General features: G+C 38.8%; 1 protein-coding gene across 2 annotated transcripts in view; it reads right to left on the bottom strand.

The window, feature by feature from the left end:
* LOC136857231 (uncharacterized) overlaps positions 1 to 22,836 on the bottom strand; it is a 277,547-nt gene that overhangs the window by 49,085 nt on the left and 205,626 nt on the right. The gene's annotated exons all lie outside the window — the stretch shown is intronic.

Here is a 22,836-nt window from a genome sequence, read left to right as displayed (position 1 = left end):
CACAGCCCCAGCATTTGCCTGGTGTGAAAATGGGAAACCACGAAAATATATGAAATAAGAGTTTTATCTGTACATTGCTCAGAATTTAAAAAAGAATGGTATTTCTGTATCGGCCATGTCTGCATTAACAAGGAAATGCACTTCTTAAATTTCCATCATCTCTCTCTGTCTGTATGTATATACGTGCATCACGAGAATACGGCCGATGAGAATCTAATGAAAATAAAGTCGGGGAATGAACCATTATAATGTAGGCTATAAATAATTCTATTCACACTGAATGAAATGGTGGTTTAGGGGAAGGCATAAAATTTAATTCTTAAATATTTGTTATTAGTGGTCCTAATAGATATCCATAACTAAAGTTATACAGAATTAAATTTCCGATCATTTATGTCAGGGCAACAGTTGTCTCTTCTCCTGAAACTAACACTGATTAAATCAAACCCTCCAAGTATAATGTCTATTTTAGGGGTGAGTGTACGAGCAGTTGGACAGTGCAATCCTTCTAGTACTGTCACAAAGCGAGATACAGAGGTTCAATGTTCCTTAGCACAGGTGGCTTCATGCAATATGGCCCACTCATTACTGCTTACATCCTGTAAATGATTTACAGCATTACTGACATCATCTAACTCTGTGAAGGTAATAAACTAAACAGAACTATGAAAACGCCTTACCCTTTCCCATTGGCTGTTTCACTGCAGTGAGTTATCATTTTTCTATTTCTAACAACTTCTTTCAGTTCCTCTTCATATTCTGCCTTAAGAAGTGGGATGTAATTTTTTTTTTTTTGCTAGGGGCTTTACGTCGCACCGACACAGATAGGTCTTATGGCGACGATGGGATAGGAAAGGCCTAGGAGTTGGAAGGAAGCGGCCGTGGCCTTAATTAGGGTACAGTCCCAGCATTTGCCTGGTGTGAAAATGGGAAACCACGGAAAACCATTTTCAGGGCTGCCGATAGTGGGATTCGAACCTACTATCTCCCGGATGCAAGCTCACAGCCGCGCGCCTCTACACGCACGGCCAACTCGCCCGGTGATGTAATTTTTGCGGTAAGTATTAACATGTTAAAGATCACCAGAACTTGTAGATAAAAGTATAGAAATTTGAGTTAAGATTTACTATAGGCCTACCAATATAATCATATTTTGCAATAAAGACAATTACCTTTTATATGCTTGTTCTTCAACTACCTCATATCAGGATTATCTATTTTCTCGAGAGGAATGTTGGCTTACGTACATTTTTTTTTTTTGTTGTTGTGTCTATTATAAATTGCTCTCTGTCACTTTTCAAATTCTTTGCAATTTGTAAAATATCACCAATTGTTATTTGTTCATTTGTTTCACTCGTCTTTTTCTTATGCGGTGTTTATTGCATGTGTCTTTTTGTTCCCACTTAATTAAAACATTACCGTATTTATACATTAGAATTTTCATGCTGCACCAAACACATGGAACTCCTCACTGTTGTATTCCTCAAACCTCAAGAAAACTATAATGACTTCAGTTTTCAGCATTTTTTTTCACTTAAATGCTAGATGTTTGCCAGTGAAATTTCATGAATAATGCACTACTGTACTGTATTTACAGCCACAATGCTAATAATGTCTGCTGAAATTTATAACAGATACTGATTTTTATAGATTGTCATAGAAATAGCGAAACTTAATACAGACACTTCCAGTACACAATTTGCATCGCTTCGTGTGCATTTGTGTGGAGAACATAATGCTACTAAGCAACTAAGAAGGAAATGACAACAGTCAAGCTCTCAGAAGCATTTAAACATTTATTGGAGAGCATTTTTGATAATATTTTGCCTTTTTTTCTTAACAGACAGTGTATATTGCAGGGTTATTCACACAATAGACCAAACTTCGTGATATTTCATGAGTTCAATTTGCTAAAATGTGGTACTTTTTAAGTACCAAGAAAGTGAGAAATCAGATATGAAAAATTTCATGCACTTCGCTGTTACCAGGGGGAGGAAAAAAAAAAAAAAAAAAAGAAAACGTAGCAAGAAAAATTATGAAATGCATATTTTAATTTTTATTTTATTAATTTAGACATAACACCCTTAATTTAGTCGCACTTTAAAATAATAGGTAATTCTAGGCACAGTTGATTATATTCCTGCACCCCACTACTTCAATTAACGTTAAATTCCTCCTAGCTCTTTGTGTTTATCTGTACATTTTGTTAACTCGTTCCAAGTTGGCAAAGAGTTACAAGTGACAAAACAAATTCCTCTGACGTCACTAGTCGATTTCAACAGCTACCGTATGTCGCCTCAGACCAGCTACCCTCTCCCGTCCTTCCGCTGTCCCCACTCCCCTCACCCTCTACCGCAAACCTTGACCAAAGTACCGCTAGTATCCTTAAGAATTTCGTCTCGCAACATCCCAGAGCCCTACACGTCTGTCATATAAACGCGCAAAGTATATTAGCATCCAACCAAATGGACGAGATTGTGGAAATATTCACTCCATCTGTTTTCCATGTCCTGCTAGTGTCTGAGTCATGGTTAACAGATAATAGCCAGTCTTCTTTTTGTCATCTTGAAGGCTACTCGCTTCTGAGAAATGACCGCACTCACAAACAGGGTGGAGGGGTATGTGGCTATTTCTTAACTAGCCTCAAACCTAATTTGTTAGGTCATTCACCAGGCAGGTAAGAGAGAAAACCAGAATACATGTTCGTAGAAATAACGACGAACGGGATTAAATCCCTTGTAGGAGTAGTTTACAAACCTCCGAATACAGGTCACTTAGAAGATTTTGAAGCTTACTTAACTAAATTACTGCCAGACTACCCTCACACAATAAATATGGGAGACTTCAATATGGACTTAACTGACACAACTTCTTCCGAATCCACACGACTCAAAACATTGTTTCAAGCCTATAATATGGAAATCTTACCTCTCTCTCCGACTCACCATACATCTCATTTGCACACACTATTAGATCTTATAGTTACCAGCAACTCAGACAGAGTTCTCAATGTTGGTCAAACCTCTGTACCTGGTATATCTGCACATGACACAATATACATCTCGTATAACCTCCGGCCACCGAAACCCTCCCAGAAATTTATCACCTATTGACCATTGAAAAATATAAATAAAGATAGACTCTTACAGGAGGCAGGCAAAATATCCTGGCATGACATAACGAACTATAACAATCTAGACGACAAAGTTGACTTCTTTAATAGCAGAGTAACGGAACTATTTGACAAGCACGCCCCAAAGCGGCGAGCAAGAATATCGAAAGGACCCCCTCCATGGTTAAATGACGAAATTAGACAACTAATGAAACAAAGAGACTGCGCTCACAGACAGTACAAAAATGACCCTACCGTACAAAACTTTGACGAATATAGGAAGTTACGAAATAAGACAATACAACAAATACAAAATGCTAAACTGTGACACGCTTACAGTTTAATTACGCCTGACGGTACAACAGCGACGACATTTTGGAAATCTATTAATAAGCTTGGACTTACGAAACACAAGAACAGAGAACAAAAAACAGTACCTCTCGAGACTCTTAACAAGTACTTTACTGCTAACTGCTCCGCAGTACGACCTGACGACAAACAGAAAAGCAGTCCTCAGAATAAGCACGAAAGCAAAAGGAATTGATGACATTGGGACTGACATGGTCAAACTAATTCTTGATTGTATATTACCAACCTTAACTCATATAATCAATTTCTCTCTTCTATACTCCACATATCAAACTCTCTGGAAGAAGGCTATTGTGCTACCTCTTCCGAAAAGTCAAACACATAAGAACGAGGGAGACTATCGTCCAATCTGTATTTTAACAGCTTTATCTAAAATCTTAGAATATGTAGTCTATACACAAATGTCAATACCTTCGAACCCACAATCTCCTTAATCCTCTCCAGTCCGGTTTCCAACAAGGACATAGTACAACTACAGCCTTACTTAAAGTGACTGAGGATGTTAGACAAGCAATAGACAGAGGACGATTCACAGTTCTGGTACTACTAGATTACAGTAAAGCTTTCGACAGCGTAGACATTGACATTTTACTTGTAAAACTGAAGGCTCTCCATTTTTCTCAGAGTACGATTGCTTGGATGCACTCTTATCTTCACGGACATCAACAATGTGTGAAAGGTAATAATGGAATTGTTTCCTCGAGGCACCACGTGAACAGAGGAGTCCCTGAAGGCTCTGTACTTGGTCCTCTTCTTTTTGCACTCTTAGTGAATGACATATCATCGAATTTAAGACACTGCAAATACCATATGTATGCCGACGATCTTCAACTCTACAGCACGAGACCTACAGGAAAATATAGACTTACTAAACATTGACTTACAGTTTGTTAGTGATTGGTCTGCTGCGCACAGCCTGAAATTGAACCCTACAAAGTCGCAAGTAATACTTCTTGGCCATCAAAGTCAAATAACAAGTGTAACTAAATGTCCGTTGCAAGAGTAATCCTTCAGGATGTTCCAATTCCTTTTGTATCACAAGTGAAGAATCTCGGTGTTATCATGGACGAACGCATGACTTGGTCTGCACAGGTTTTACATATCTGTCAAAAAGTTTACTCAGCTTTACATTATATAAATATAAACATATATTTCCAATAAAGCTTAAAAATAAATTAATTGAAGCTCTTGCAATGCCACATTTTGACTATTGTGATGTTGTTTTCAATGACGTGAGGCAGCAATTTTCCCTAAGGCTACAGCGCGCTCAAAATGCATGTGTGAGATATACATGCAATTTAAGAAAATATGACCATCTGTCACCATCTTTCCTAAAATTAGAGCGGTCGCGACTCCATGTTCGTAACCATCATACTTTGTCTCTCCTTCATCAAGTTCTTACTACATCTTCCCCCTCTTACCTTTCTTCGCATTTCCATTACTTCTCAAATGTTCATGACAGACATACAAGGGCTCAAACATCCAACCTGCTCATCATCCCTCACCATCGAACTGCCGCATATAACAGCTCATTATCGGTGTTTGCCGCACGAGAATGGAATCATTTATCAGACGACGTCAGAGGAATACTAACTACAGTGTCATTTAAAAGAGCGTTAAGAGGTACAGCAGGATGCAAGTAACCTGTGCATTTCTGGCCTTTCAGTGATCGTGCTACTACAATATTATTACTAGCTATTATTATTGTTGTTATCATCATTACTATTACTATCATTATTGCTGGTGTATGTATGTCTCACTGTGGTGGAATTTTATTTCAGTTATATTTTGATTGTGTTTAAATTGTGTCTTTTAATATTAATTACGGTAGTATTACTTATGTCTTTAATGTAGACTAATTGGTTTAGTGTAAGACAAGGCCCAATGGCCTTAACTACGCCAATAAAGACATTTATCTATCTATCTATCTATCTATCTATCTATCTATCTATCTATCTATCTATCTATCTCTTCCTTGGCTTTGACAATATGAAAGTGGCTGAGGTATGAGTGAGGTTAGTAATGCCATTCCTTATGCAGCCAGTCCCTGCTATGAATGGTGTGAAAATGTTGCTCATAGGGTCGGTTGGTGCAGGCATTTCAGTGGGCTTGGCAGACTGATGTGCAACAGCAACTTCTGGCTCAGTGAGGAAAGCCATGGGAAACTACCTCACTCCTCATTTCCCTAGTACGCCTCTTCAGTGACACCTAGGCCATCTATGACCGCTAATGGTGAACCTGTTGAGGATACAACCAGCCTTCAGGCTGAATACCCAACATACATTTATGTCATACATTTTTACCATACTGGCTATGATAACATTCATGAATTTGGATTTTTGTTCCTTAAGTCCATATCTATGCAGAGAAACGAGAAAATGGGTAAACAGAATTGAATGAAAATTGGTATGTAAAGTTGGGGAATAAGGAACTACACTCTTAGGTATAAATAATCTTATTCACCCTGGATGAAATGGTAGTTTAGAGGAAGAAACTTAAAATTTAATTGTTAAATACCTATGTTATTTGTCCTATCGAAAAGTACTACATAAAAAAAGTTATATAGAAATTTCTGATCATTTATGTCTTATCCAGTTTTACCGTACTGACTAAAGAAGAGCGGTGGTGATTATTGCTTTAAGAGGAAGTACAACTATATAACACTAATCTGAGAGAAAAAATGGAAGAGGCCTGACACTTCGAAAAATGAAGGTATTGGCCTAAGAAAGACAAGAGCCACGGAAGGTGTGAAAATCAAAGACTCCCTAGGCCTCCATACGCAATACGGTCGGGGTAAAAAAAAAGAAAAAGTGCTGACCGAGGGAGGTCGAATAGGATAGATAAAAGTGAGGAGCCTGGCACACGTAAGTGGGAGCAATGCCAGGACTCGGCTAAGGGTCGCCAACCCACTCTCCCAAGTTCAGAGCCTGTGGGGCCCCTTTAAGTCGCCTCTTACGACAGGCAGGGGATACCGTGGGTGTTATTCTACTGCCCCCACTCACAGGAGGACAATAAAGAGTTCATGAATTTAGATTTTTGTTGCTTAGATTATATCAACGCCGAGCATTGCTGACATGAAAATATTGTTCAATCGTGTTAACTGATGATGGTTTTTGTCATGATTGTCTTAAGGTGTAAAACGCAGAGATGAGTGGTAACAGAATAGATGAAGCATATCACAAAAAACAATGCTCAATGTAATGTTATTGTTCATCAATTTTATGAGCTTTTGATATTGCAGGCCTTCATATCGATGGAATTACTGCTACGTATCGAGTGAAACAGCCTGCCTGAATAGTGGCGGGAAGTAGATGGGGAGTTAGATAACTTTCTTCTTTAGCACGCCATTACCCTGGTTCATCATAGTATTGCAATTATTTGATCCCTGCTATGAGGCACTGATTGGAATGAGGAATGTGCACACTCAAAGGAATAATGGCAGAGGAGTGTTTACAACTATCCACAGTCTGGTCATTCCAGCTCTGGAAATTTGGACTGTTAGAATGGCAGCGTAGTACTGTTCGTTAAAAGTGAAAAAATGTGCAGTTTTTCACATGATCGAGTATTTCACATCATAGCATTGCTTTTAATCGCGGCATTCCTACTGACATCATTATAATGATCTACTGTATGTTGATTTCAGGTGGGAAAACCACAAAGACAATCTTCCTGAAAATGTATAAAGGTAGGCGGAGTGTGTGTCTGCCATTATAATGAAAACTGCTCAGCTCGATTCTGACTGGGAGTAAGCAAGTGGACCTGCCATTATAATGAACACCCTCCAACTTCACTGTAACCGATAGTAGGCATCAGGGTCTGCCATTACAATGAAAATTCTCTAACCCAGTCTTCCCCATGAGAAAAGATGTACCATCAAATGGGGTGATTTCAGACAGTTTTGAGGTTATTTTCACCTTAACTTACGAAGAGAGTCTTAAATTGTATTGTTTATCATCCTAATAATGAAGAATATACCCAATTAATTCATACCCTATAAACAAAAAATATACGCCAACGTATGTTTACCTGAGAAAATAAAAAGGAGTAGCCGAGTTCACCCCGTACATTGCGGCGATTTCAGATGCACATGCTTTTTAAAATACCAATATAAATGGTCCGTTATCGGACATTATAAATTTTCCAGCTAACTCATTCCTGGTTGCCAGCGTTTTGCCCCAGTGTGCTAAGTTGTATTCATCAGTTGGTAAACAAGCACACTTACCAAGACGCATGGCTAGTGCATACCATGGAAGCCACTGCGTAGGCTACTTGGAGCCACCGGCAGTGCCAATGTACTATGAGAGACTTTGTCTCATTACCAAAAATTGATGTCTACCTGGCCATCAGATGATATAGATGTTGATTCCCATAGGAAACCTGAAATATTTGTCCAGAATGAGTAAATTTATAATACCAATAAAAAGGGTCCGTTATTGGACATTATAAATTTTCGAGCTAACTCATTCCTGGTTGCCAGGGTTCCACCCCAGTGTGCTAAGTTGGGCTCATCAGTTTGTAAATAGCACACTTACCAAGACGCAATAGGTCGCAAAACGCCATCACGCCACGTCACAGGATCCAAAGACTTTTTATTTACTTATTTCAACGTGTCCTCACCTTATTTTTAATGTTTTGTATTTGTGACTGAAGGTGTCCCATAAGAGGACAAAACATGTATCATGAGTATAATCTAATGTAGTCTTTTTAATAAAGACCATTACAGTATTGTAAAGGTGGAATTATAAATTCAAATTTTCACAAGTTGATACTTTGACAATATAATTTGAAATTTATAACGTGCACTGCCGGTGGCTCCAAGTAGCCTACGCACTAGCCATGCGTCATGGTTAGGTGTGCTATTTACCAACTGATGAGCCTAACTTAGCACACTGGGGCAAAACGCTGACAACTAGGAATGAGTTAGCTGGAAAATTTGTATGTCCAATGACACACCATTTATATTGGTATTACAAATTTACTCAATCTGGACAAATATTTCAGGTTCCCTATGGGAATCAACACCTATATCATGCTTTTCAAACCGCTGTCCAAAGTTTCAAAGAGTATTGGGTGATTTCGGATACAAATAGTCCTTTATTTTAATTCTACGTTCTTTCTGCATTTGTGTTGTGATATTTAAAGTGCTCTAGGGGTGTCCAAAATATGAACAGCTGATTAAAATCATTGTAATGATAAATTTTACATGTGTTACTGATCGATCTTTATTTTCTGACAAGGTAAATGAAAAATTTTCTGGTCTAAGTTGAAATATTAATAGTTCTAAACTGCACAGAAATCCTACTGAAAGATCTTAATAGTTTTTCTTACAAATGATGAAAATCGTGGGGGGGGGGGGAAAGATCGATACAATGAACATGTAGCTGCCATGGCCTATAAATCTAAAATACATTTTCTCTGAAAATAAACATTCCTTTCTTCTAAACTTGGGCTGGAAGTATTTTCAAAATTTGTTCTTTAGCTATTGTATCCTCATCAGGGATGTAAGGGAACAAAAACACTTTTCTGCTGTTTTTATGTGGGTGCAAGTATTTGGCATCACGTAGGCCTATGGCTTTTCCTAATAGTTTTGTTTCGTAACATCTTGATGTAGCTGCTTTCTGCCTCTGATAATTTCTAGGCATTGACCGAAATCACCCAGACTGCATTTAATTTTCAATAAAACGTGCGTAAAACAATACTTTTTACTAAATCACACCAAAATTCCACAGCAATCATTAATAAACACTTCAGTTAGTTGATCTCACTAACATATTCCTGCCAGTCGCGACAATTGAAAGTATCCACTAAATGATAATCAATGACCTTTCAGCAATGCCAGTGCACACTACAAATTTTCCAAAGTAAGAAGTCAACTCGTAATATGAAATGCGGAACGCAGGAAACATAACCTCAAGGTCAAACTAAAACGCACAAGGAAGTGCCAAGCTTCGGTGATACGTTGCTATGCATTTTAAAAAAAAGGCAAATCTACCATACTGTCTGACTGTTCAATGCCTTCGCATCATGTTTCTGGAGTAACGTTAAGAGCTATGCGATATAATACAATCTTACTCACGTGTACACTATTTAACCTAGAATTCTGTATACAATGTAGAATTCCATAGCGAAGCATGGGTACATCAACTAGTATAGGATAAGTTGAAGAAAGTTTCTGTCAAACTTTCTTCAACCACTGGCTAATAAAGAATGGATGACTAATAATTAGATATATCTGGGATAGTTTGAAGAAAGCTTTTGTCCAAGTTGACTGAAAGGCTAGGATTGCGGTCTTCAGTTCAGAAGATCCCAGGTTTGTTTCCTAGCTGGATCAGAGATTTTAGCCATGCCTGGTTAATTAACCTGGTGTAATGCGAGTTCACAAAATAATAACTACTGATTGAAGTAAAAACAAGTTATAACCCTACCAAGCCGAGTGGATCCCCAGAAAGAATGTAAGCTAGTGTGGTGACATAAGCACAATGCAGGAAAATACCGTATAGTACGGTTCGGTTCAGTTTAGCTCAGTTGTTGGCTAAATCACATAGCTTCTGCTGTGCTACTGATGGAGCGTAAAGGGAGCAAAGTTATACATGAATAAGCTCGGCATGTTATTTATGATGTTATTGAGTTTTGCGATCGAAGGAAGAAGGAAGGTATGAAAATACCCATTACACATGCCACTGAACATGCTATTGCCTCAACCAGCTGTAGTAGAGAACAATATGTAGAATACAAGAAGAGGGCCAACTTAAAAGTGAAACGAGCAAAATTAGGTCACCTCATTGTTGTGTTGTATAACCTCTTTGTATCAAGATATCGATTACGGCAACTATCTGAGTATTATTGATGTTGGGCTATCTGTAGTACAGAATACAGAATTACACTTATTAAAAAAGGGGCAAATGCCTGCTAATAAAATTATACTTGATGATATAGATAGGTTCCTCCCCAATACTGTTCAATTGTGCCTTGGAGAAGGTAGTCAGAGAATGGGATAAGACAACTAGTGGTGGAATTCGATTGGGATCGGTAGTCAAGGATATCAAGATCAAATGTTTAAGCATTCGCAGATGACATGGCCTTACTAGCTGAGATGTGGGAGGAAGCCAAGGAGCAGTCCTTTGAACTGCTGAAGCAAGCAGAGAAGATAGGTCTCAAAATCGCCTTAGGAAAGACCAAAATAATAACCAACATTAAGAATCCTCCAAAATATTTGAAAGCGGGGGAACAAAAAATAGAGGTCACAGATTTCAAATACCTTGGTGAATGGATCAGTTGGAATGGTCTTGAGAAGAAAGCAATGGAATCTCGATGAACCAAAATAAAAACAGCCCTCCAGCTTATGAAAGACATCTATAACAAAAAAACCCTCTCGTGGAATTCCAAGATCAGACATTATAATACAGTAGTCAAGCCTGAAGCCCTTTATGCTGCAGAAACGCTGTCTATAACTACACATGGTCCAATGGAAAACGTGGAGATAAAGGAGGGAAATATACTACGAAAAATTCTAGGCCCCAAATTCCATAATAACGAACTTTCACACATCAGCAATGAAACCATGTATATGAAATCAGAAAGGATTTCGGACACAATAAGGAAAAGGAGAATTGACTTCTATGGCCACATCCTATGAATGAACCCGAAAAGGATAACTAAAAGAATCTTCGACTATTTCCGTAATAAGAAAACCAAGCCGAACTGGTTTAATAAAACTGAGAAGGACCTACGAGAATTCCAAATTACAGAAGAGATGCTTGTAGATGGATCTGCGAAGAAAATAACCAAAGATAAAATAAAGAGGTTTCCGGACAGGGTGAAGCCCAAACGACTATACAAAATTTCTGAAAGAGAGAGGAAGGCAAGATCTGAAAGAATGAAAAAGTACTGGGAGGACAGGAAAACATGACTCGCTAACCATTGATAGATCTATCGTACCCCAAAGAGGGTGAAACGGACAAGAAGAAGAGGATTATTGGAAACAGTCAGTTTTAAAGGTGAAAGAAATACAAGAAATGTACTGGAAATGAGATATGCTGCTGGAAGAAGAAATCGGGTGCATAATAATTAACCCTGGATTTAACAGCAGCAGCTGATTTGGACACAGACACAGCAAGCGAAGTGGAGCACGACTAAGCAGAATAAAAGACCTGACCCGAGGCAACAGAAGAACTTACCTGAAGAGAGAGAGACTGAGAGTGTATATGTTTTTTTAAGTGTACATCCTTCACTGGTTTGTCTGCAGTGTTCTATACAAATATGTTACAGTTGTGTAGAAGACGAATGAACATCAAGTAAGTGAGGATCTTCATCGTGTGAATGATACGATCCCAAACTGAGTTGCTCATTATCCTTTATATCACAGCTTCCTTCTCAATTTGTTGTTCCGGTTCTTTGCATAATAAAGAATCAGTGAAGAGTCACTTTTGTTCGTTTGTATTAGACTATATGTGTGTAATTTAAGGAAAGACCAACAATCTGAAATTTATACATATGGTAAGTAAAAAAGGAAAGAAACAACAATTTTCCAAATTAATATATCTTACAGACATAAATATCCCGAAAGATCATGAAACATAGATAGGAAATATAATGGCAATGCTCATAGACTTGTGTACCAGATGTTAAGTACTGCGGTTGTTCTGCTCGGCTGACTGTACTGCAATGATGTCATGTTTGTTACTAGTGGTGCTGTGCTGTGCTGTGCAGGACTCCGCTCACTTCAGTGGGGTAATACATATGTCCATCACAGTAAGTACAGCAGCGAGAACATATGCCATGGATATTATACATGCAGAAGGAATATGGTGATGGTAATGATTATAATGCTATGTAGTAATAATAATAATAATAATAATAATAATAATAATAATAATAATAATAATAATAATAATAATTACATGAGTAAGAGCCTCCGTGGCTCAGGCGGCAGCACGCTGGCCTCTCACCGCTGGTTGCCGTGGTTCAACTCCCTGTCACTCCATGTGAGATTTGTGCTGGACAAAGCGGAAGTGGGACAGATTTTTCTCCAGGTACTCCAGTGTTCCCTGTAATATTTCATTCCAGCAACACTCTCCAATATCATTTCATTTAATCTGTCATTCTTTAATCATCGCCCAAGAGGAGTGTGACAGGCTTCGGCAGCCGGCACAATTCCTATCCTCGCCGCTAGATGGGGGCTTCATTCATTCAATCCCTGACCCGGTCGAATGACTGGAAACAGTATCATTATTTATGAGCTTCATGTCTGTATTGATAGATTACACATATATGGAAAAGAAAGGATTCCACCTGATCAATACAATTTATTATACTTGTAGTTCTTACAGTACTGGTTTCAGCCTATTTGGCCATCATCAGCTGGCCAATGTTGATGTTTTACATGGATTACATTACAGTATCTGAAGGAACTTCCCATCTTTGATTGGCATATCCGGATATGTCTATAGGGCATAAAAGTTACGATTTATCGTTTAAATTGCGGTAAGTAAGTATGAATGATCTTGAGGTTTAAGTTGTGATTGTAAAAAGCTTAACCTAAACTTAAGAGCTAATCGGTTGTACAAACACACAAAACACATTAAAATGTACTAAAACATACGTAAAGCACTGATTTATGTTTATGACTTGCATATATCTTCTTCTTTCTGGGTAAAATCTTGTGACTATGAAGTACCGGTATATCAGTTGATGCTAGTGTTTGTGAATGATGATATGATATAATGGAGTCTAAAACTTGGCAAGTTTAATTATACATATTTTGCGCGCGCGCGCGTGTGTGTGCTTTCTTCTTGTAGTTGTCGTGCTGTTAAATCATAGATTTGCGTCGGTTGATACTATGTTTATAAGCAATGATGGGTTTTTATGATGTATTTGGTTAATATGGAGGTGTATTGTAATAAAACACTTGTCATTAAAAGGTCCACTTTAGCTTCATGGTAGGTAAAAATCTTGTACTGAGTACGCAGCGAGGTCCGAAACAGAGCACTACCTAACCACAACAACAGCAATAACCATAATACTAGGAACAATATTATCAAGAAAGGAACCACCACTGCTGTCAGAATTTTAACCAAATGAGACTACGTCTTCAACTTATGCTCCTAACTCAAACGAACAAGATTTTACCTACCATGAAGCTAAAGTGGACCTTTTAACGACAAATGTTTTATTACAATACACCTCCATATTAACCAAATACAATACATCATAAAACCCATCATTGCTTATAAACATAGTATCAACCGACGCAAATCTATGATTAACAGCACGACAACTACAAGAAGAAAGCACACGCACATTCAAGATATGTATAATTAAACCCACCAAGTTTTAGACTCCAATATACAATATCATCATTCACAAACACTAGCATCAACTGATATACCGGTACTTCATAATCACAAGATTTTTCCACGAAAGAAGAAGATATATGCAAGTCATAAACATTAATCAGTGCTTTACATATGTTTTAGTACATTATGATGTGTTTTGTGTGTTCGTACAACCGATTAGCTCTGAAGTTTAGGTTAAGGTTTTTACTATCACAACTTAAACCTCAAGGTCATTCATACTTACATACCGCAATTTAAACGATAAATCGTAACTTATATGCCCTATTAGACATATCCGGATATGCCAATCAAAGATGGGAACTTCCTTCAGATACTGTAATGTAATCCATGTAAAACATCAACATTAGCCAGCTGACGATGGCCAAAAAGGCTGAAACTAGTACTGAAAGAACTACAAGTAATAAATCGTATTGATCAGGTGGAATCCTTTCTTTTCCATACATGTGACTGGAAACAGGCTGTGGAATTTCATTTTCAATTACATGAGCAGTGTCACCATGTATGTCACACCCCCCTTGTTTTAAAAGCTCACTATCAGGATCGGTTAGACGAACCTTTCTAACTTGAAGCACATTAATGGTTGCTGAGGTTCCTGACACTGGATGATAGTTCTTCTTGACCTTGAGATTTCTGGACACAGGATGTTATTTCTTCTTGACCTAGAGAATAGTAGCTTAATATTGAATTAGGAAGACTTTGATTATTTTCTGTATATCTTGTTCCCCTTTGGGGCTCATCCGACAGAGTAGTGAGAACGACTTCCTGATTGGTAGGTATGTTTGCAATAGTTTTTGTTAGTTTGCTTTCTGTTCCTTCAGCACAAGCCCTTTCCAGTTTTTACACAGTATTATTTTTGGGATCTGATGCACGAACTATATTACCTGAAATCCAGTCTCTGTGTCCCATTTTCATCCTGACATTGTCTCCTACATGCAACTCTTCTCCAGGTTGTGAAAGTTGACTGCTATATTCCTTCTGCATTTACCTGTTTTTGCATTCTTTTTTCCACTCCTGTAATTAATTCTGGTTTGTCTTGACATTTTTTCCGTGGTTGGTAAGAGTTATGTTGTTATTTGTCCCATCAAATGTTGTACTGGTGAACCATGGACGTCGATTTAATTTTATGCTCATTCAGTAGAGCTAACTGTAGATCTGATCCATCTGCTTTGCATTTGTTGCTCACATTCTTTGTTGTCTCCTAGCCCTTTCCTATCCCATCATCTCCATAAGATCTATCTGTATCAGTGCGATGTAAAGCACTTTTTAAAATTAAAAAAAATTGCCAATGCACTCATTGTCCGCTTGGGTCTCCATTTACAAATTCGTTCAGAATTGCTTGGGGTTGCTTACTGAATGATCAACCAACTGGTTGAGCAATGAACGCCTCCATCAGCTTTTTGCAGATGGAATGGGCTTTAGTTGGTTAGTTCCAACTGCTCCCTGCACAACATACACACACAAAGGGGGAGGGCCACTATATCTTTCTAATGTCTTTAACACATTGAAGATGGCCAAATTTGAACTGCTATCCTCCAGAAAACGCAGGATTTTTAGTATTTAAAATGATTTTTTTTTTCAAGTTAGGTAAAGTGATGGATGTAAAAACTGTTGGAATATTTAGAAAGACCTGACTATCCTCTTCACAAAAATAAGTTTTAATTATTATAATAGTAAAGCAGTTTATTTGATATATATTGAAACGGGAATGCCGTGCCGACATTCTTCGCCCAAAGTATTTCTGAGACAACGCAAGCTAACACCCGTCTAGACAATTTGAAACTACCGCTGTACGCACAGGCAACGGATATGACGACAAGTCATGTGGCTGTTCGCTGCTCTGAGCTTGCCAAGGACAAATGATGTCACAATAGAACTTTCTATACGTTCTACATCACTATCTCTTGAATTAAACATGATATCAAATTTCTGACTACACCAACATGTAGCCCGGAAAAAACTGTGCTTTAGGAAATTTTGAAAGACGGTGATTCGACAGAGGACTTTACTTTCATTCGATCTTGTCTTAGCGATTGTTCTCATTTTACGAACAGTGCTGTAGTATGTTAATGGGACTGTACTTCATTACGACGCTTGTCATACTTTGAAGTGTTCTATAAAACTGCGTCTCATTGACATTATTAGATTTTCATTAGACTGTGCAAAAACAAAAAAAAAACAAAAAAAAAAAACAAAAAAGTGTTAAATTCATTGCATTAACCTTAGTGAGTTAGAGTTGAATGAATTTTAAAACCTGTGGTCCGACCTTCGGGTATAAAAGAGGACCACGAGGTCGGTAGTAAATCAGTATCTTTGTGTCGTCCCAGCCGTCTCGTGCACGGACCAGCTGTGGGTCTTTGATTCTACATCATTACTCTGCCCGGCGAAACGCCGATGTTCGACGTTTAAAGTACGAATACTCAGTAAATTTTCTGCGAAACGCCGATGTTCAACGTGTAAAGTACGAATGCTCAGTAAATTTCCTAAGTCCAAGGTGTGAACCGCGAATTCTAAATTTCAAGTGTGAGAAGAGGTGTTTAAATTATTACAAGCCATTTATAGTGATTGACTAACATTTAACTGTGACAAGAGTGTGATAGAATTTCTCGTAAAAGTAACACTCATTCTACGAACAAATATTCGCAAAGTGACTCATGAGTACTGTTCTTTTTCAGAAAGACTGTGCTTCATAAGAAAACTTAGTTGTTCTCTTATAGACTGTACATTCAAATCATTTCATTGGAATAACACTCCGTATGTGCATTTACAAAACTGCTTATTTTCTGAAAAACTGTGCCATATCATATATGAATTGATTGTGCATCAGTGTTGGAACTTCACCTCTTGCATAGACTATGCCTTAACTTATCTTCATGACTGTGCTCAGTGAAAAACTGTCTATTTCCGTAGGAACTGTCCTCTTTCAGACTGTGTTTCCGTAAGGAAACTTAATTTCTTTTTGTACTTCTTAAGACTGCGCTAAATGAAAGAACTGTGTTAATTTCAAATGACCATTCTAAATGAAAGAACTGTGTTAATTTCAAATGACCACTCTAAATGAAAGAACTGTGTTAATTTCGAATGACTATTCTAAATGAAAGAACTGTGTTAATTTTATGAGACGGTGCTTTGAAAGACTGTGTGCTTTAGGAAACTTCGAAAGACAGTGATTCGAGAAAGGTCTTTACTTTCTTTCATTCGATCTTGTCTTAGCGCTCATTCTCATTTTATGAACAGTGCTGTAGTATGTTAATAGGCCTGTACTTCATTATGACACTTGTCATAATTTCAAGTGTTCTATAAAACTGTCTCAATGACGTTATTTAATTTTCATTAGACTGTGCTTTAAAAAAAAAAAAAAAAAAAAAATAGTGTTAAATTCATTGCATTAAGCTTAGTGATGGAGAAGGTTATAAACTGTGTTTTTCACATTGCTCCATTAATTTCTATTTTTCCAACAAATGAATTGGAGAGTTATTGTTTCACTTTTGAACAATGTTAATTTACCTTTCGTCGTAGATTGTAAAACTGATTTAATCTCTTTGATAAAATCATCACTTGAAACTTATTTATGCGTGCTAAAGTTTAAGAACAGTGGAACTCGTAACTCGTATGAACAGTGTTACGCAATTATCTCCAGTGCAGTGCTGAACGGAAGTGTCGTTCAGATTTTACTGATATTCTGTTCCGTGTTACATGCTTCTTTACTCCCTTCTTCGGACTTAAGTGGAATTGATCATTAATTATACATTCCACGCTGCACTTCACCTGTCATCAGACTCCTTGGTTCGAGCCTCTTCCAGAACATCCAGAACCGTCGACCACCGAGGGATTACGCGGTTCCATGGTGCAGAGAGGTGTTCAATGGTGAGGGGGAGGTGCTCGTCATCACAGGACATCCTCGATGCAGACATCGTGGGGACAGCGTCCTCATTTTTCAACCTGCACTTGGTAAATTCAGCTGTTCATCAATGACAAAGTTATATGATTTGCTCGTTTCTTTTGAAGAAACAACAGTTCAAAACTATAAGAATTTATTGTGCTACCCACTCTCTGATGTTTCGTAAGCACGGACCGTACATGCCCTGGCATCAAACCCATGCTCTCCACTGAATTAAGTACAGGTGTCGTCGATATGGTTACAATATTTATGTACATAGTATGTTTTACAAGCAAATATCTTATTTTCTGTTGTTGCTATGGATACCAGTCAGGTTAATATTTTAAAATTTTGCAAATACTGAGAACAAATCAACTAAAACATACTGCTGATAAACCGGGTGATCCACCAGCCCCTTGTGATCCTGTTTTATGCATCCCTTCACATTTACTACAATTCTGAAAGACTTCGGTCCCTTTGGGCGGGGAGATCATCTTGGAGGAACCGTAGATAGCGTTGGCTGGTCAGATGACCCTCAAAGAAATGGGGACCGATGAGGTCATCACCCATGATTCCACACCATACATTCACGCCCTACCGTACTTGAAAAGCTGTCTGTCGTACCCAATGGGGATTATCCACACTCCAGTAATGCATATTATGGCGATTAACGGTTCTGTTGTTGTGGAATCGTGCTTCATCCGTAAATAAGAGTCGCTAGAAAAGCAGGATCAGTGTCCACATGCTGCAGAATCCTTTGACAGAACGGCACCCGGGCATCGAAATCATGACCCTGGAGCTCCTGGTGTAAGTGCAGATGGTAAGGGCTAAACTGGTGAGTAAGCAATATCCACATAACAGATGCTCAGCTGATGTTCGTCTCCTGTGCAATGGCCCATGTGCTAGTATGAGTGTTATGCTGGATAGCGTCAAACACGGCCTCTTCCTTGTCAGCAGACGTCACGGGATGATCCTGAACAGGCCGTGTCCTTCCCAGCGATGCAAGTATCCCACAGTCGTCTTTCCACACTCCGAAATGTCATGCCCATCGGTTGTCATCTATCCAGACAGCGTTCTTGGTACAGGCATTGTGCCTGGTATGCATTCTGTCTAGCTTCTCCATAGATAAGTCACATATCCACACACTCATCGCTGGAATACATCTCGAGGCAGTCAATAAACTCTGTGTTGTGAATTGCTTCGAAGGAGGGGAGTCCATGCAGCTATATAACTACCTGCCATCGTATGTTGTTATCGTTCCAATGGGGCATGCTTTGCCCTATCTGTGGTCTACAAAGCTTGGAACATGTACGACATAGCAAACTGGCCACAGACCATCACCTCCTCATCCTCGTCCAAGCCAGCTCCATACCCAATGCAATGATACAATACAGTCTTTTACAGAGTCAAATAAACAAATCAGTCCTTGAAAGCTAATAAGTACGTAATCTTACCTCATCCCAGGCAACTAGCTGTTAAAAAAAAAAAAAGTCTTATACGGGATTCGAACCTCCTACCTCGAGCACTGTCTACTAACACATATCTCCCCGCCCGCTTGCCATGTGAGCTACTGCGACACTTGACCTACGTCGCACACTTCCCAGCCTATACAGTACCGTGCTCCCGGTCTGTGCATCCACCTCCTGTTTTAAAGTACATGCTCTGCATAACTGTACTAGTTTTATGGGTTCATTTGAGGTACCCATAATGAATTAATAGTTGCGCTCACGATTCCTGCTGTCTTCGAGCCCGTAAACAACCATCTCGTTATATTACCCCGGTTTAGAGAGAAGGACCGATGTCTTTCAGAACTGTAGTAAAGTGAAGGGATGCATAAAACTCGATCGCAAGTTGCTGGTGGACCACCCGGTATACATAGTCCAGCCAATGAGGTCAATTGGCATAGGTATCATTGTTAACAGGTAATAATTAGCTTTAGTGTGGTAGGCTTTGAAACAATCCAGCATACACAAACCAATATCATTAATGCTACAGAACCACCACGTTTCCCTCCTAATTCTCTTTCCATTATTCTTTTGTCCTTTGTCTGAGCATACATTACAATAACTAGATGCATACTGCTTTCCTGTGGTGGGTGGAATCCTTTCAGCAAAATGCTTCCCAGTCAGTCTCATAGCAGACTTTGTGATATTACTCACGCTGGGTACTGGGTTGACAATGCTTCCCATTTCCACAAACTTATTTGCTAATTCAACTCCGCCATTGTCCGGAATGAGGAAGGAGGAGGGTTGGCTGGTCTGGCACCCAGCTGTAAAACTGCAAACACTGAGTGTTGGGCGGCGGTAAATAACCTGACTGGGTTTTCTTGTAAATTATGAGGAATTTACAATAGCCATGCAAAAGATATTGAAGAATACTTTTTTCCACCATTTCAGTTGCTTACCTTGAAATGGATAACAACTAAGGAACTGATCCCCATGATCCACTCCAGTTTTATTTTTATAGTAATCTAATACTAGTTCAGGCTTTTCTTTGTTTATGTTTCCTCCCTTACATTTTACCTGAACACTTGTAATTTTTGCCCCGTGTCTTGATGAAACACAATAAACATCCCTTGTCTTTCCCCTTGAGTGCAAGTAAATTTTGTTTACGTCTGACAATCGAACCTATATTCCAAAAGGTCACCCCAACCAACCCTTTCTCAATTTCGTTGTTTTGAAAATTGTCGGTAGGTTTTTCCTATTTTTCTTTAATCACTGCCAACTGCCATTTTCTGCTCCATAAATGATGAATCAATGGGATACTGGTAAAGATTCTATCCATATAAATAGTGTGACCCTTGTTAAAATAAGGACCACATAACCGATTTATTAGTTCCTGAACCATGTTACTTGTCCCCCCAGCCGACCATGTATAAATTTTGCAGTTGCAAATGTAACCAGATTCGACAGCACTGACAATGTAAAACTTGATTCCATATTTGTTTGGCTTATTCTTTATGTAAACACGGAAACCTACCCGGCCTCGGAAGGGACATATGCCCTCATGAATTGTCAAATTTTGAGTGGGATAGAAATTTTCTTTACATTTTCTAATAAAATGGTCATAAATCGGTCTAATCTAATGCACGGGGTCATGGTTGGGGTGACCTTTTAGAACATAGGTTCTATTGTCATTCAAGTGTAAAAATGACAAAATGCTCGAAATCTATCTCTACATAGGAGTGACCTCGGGAAAGGAGCTTGAAGAATATGTGATTTTGTCCAATAATCTGTCAACTTTGGCTTCACAACCAAACACACATGAATAATTATTGCAAAGTGATAAATCTCCCTGAATGTAACTCTAGTCCAGGAGCCAAAGAGAGTTCTTTGGTTTATCTATTCACTGTGATTTCTTTGTTATTCCATCGCTTGCATAACGATTTATTTTTGATTTAATGTCCCTAAAAAATCTACGTTCAGATAATTACTAAAACATTCCCATGCATCACTGTTATTATTCACTGGAATTCTGACTCCACTATTTTTCTTGAAATACGGGTAATTGAAGATGATCATCATCATCAGCGGGTCTCTGAACTGCATGCTTCCTCCGTTTGTTTTGATACTTTTTCTGCAATTCGTAACTTGACAACGGGCTCGCATCGGGTTGCTGCAGGTTGCCATCTGTAACCAGGAAACAACCCTAATTATTAAAGACCTGGTATCAAACTATATTACAGAACTCAGTTTGTACCTACAGTATTTGAAATTAGCTAAATAATAAGTTTACTTGCCTCAAGCATCAGAATCATCAAGGTCACTTTGTATGAAATCGCCATTGTTGTCCTCCATTTCAGAACCCGAATCTTCCATAAGAATATCAAATATGGATTATTCACCTAAATTTTGTGCACCTGAATTAGACATAATAGCCACAATAATGACACAAACAAGCTAGCCTCCCGAACACACTATCTTCATGTCAGTACGGACGTACTTTCCTGCTGCTTTCATAGCTGAGGAGTGAGCGATGACGCAGCCACAGGTTATGTCGAAATGCAGCTGTGTTAACAATGCTTTGAAAGAAGAGCTCTTGACTTCCACTCATGACTAGTAAACTGTATGCTCACCAGAGGCATCAGACAGTGTCCTAGTGAAGTCAGAACTCGCTGGAACAGCGGCCTCTCTTTCTAGCCACGGTGAAAATGTATGCCCATAGATTCTCCGAGCACCATCAGTAGCAATGAAATAATGCGTCCAAAGGAATTACGCACGTCGTCTTCAAAGTGTTAATTTTATGCTCATTGAAACATTAACCATAGCATGGTACAAGCTTTTGCAGACCCTCATCGTAGAAGTTTGCATTTCTGCTCATCATTTTCACACCGATAACAAGGTATTTTGGGCTTGAAGTTTGGTGATAGAATCCCCACTTTTTGCAGTACAGCTCTAAGGAATGTTGAAGTGAATGACGATAGAGGTTACATTCCACATTTAAAAAAAAATCCAGTTAAGAGAACTCTAGTGCTAATTAGATACACTATGTGATCAAAAGTATCCAGACACCCCCAAAACATACGTTTTTCATCTTACGTGCATTGTGCTGCCACCTACTGCCAGGTACTCCATATCAGCGACCTCAGTAGTCATTAGACATCGTGAGAGAGCAGAATGGGGCACTCTGCGGAACTCACGGACTTCGAACGTGGTCAGGTGATTGGGTATCACTTGTGTCAGAAGTCTGTATGCAAGATTTCCACACTCCTAAACATACCTAGGTCCACTGTTTCTGATGTGATAGTCAAGTGGAAACGTGAAGGGACACGTACAGCATGAAAGCGCACAGGCCGACCTCGTCCGCTGACTGACAGACGCCGACAGTTGAAGAGGGTCATCAACTGTAATAGGCAGGCATCTATCCAGACCATCACACAGGAATTCCAAACTGCATCAGGATCCACTCCAAGTACTATGACAGTTCAGCTGGAGGTGAGAAAACTTGGATTTCATGGTCGAGTGGCTGCCCATAAGCCATAAATCACGCAGGTCAATGACAAACAATGCCTTGCTTCGTGTAAGGAGCATAAACATTGGACGACTGAACAGTGGAAAAACGTTGTGTAGAGTGACGAATCACGGTACACAATGTGGCGATCCGATGGCAGGGTGTGGGTATGG

Source organism: Anabrus simplex, chromosome 1 (genome assembly GCF_040414725.1).
Source record: "Anabrus simplex isolate iqAnaSimp1 chromosome 1, ASM4041472v1, whole genome shotgun sequence".
Taxonomy (NCBI): Eukaryota; Metazoa; Arthropoda; class Insecta; order Orthoptera; family Tettigoniidae; genus Anabrus; species Anabrus simplex.
Note: the sequence above shows the minus strand (reverse complement) of the source record. Positions and strands in the feature narration are given on the sequence as shown.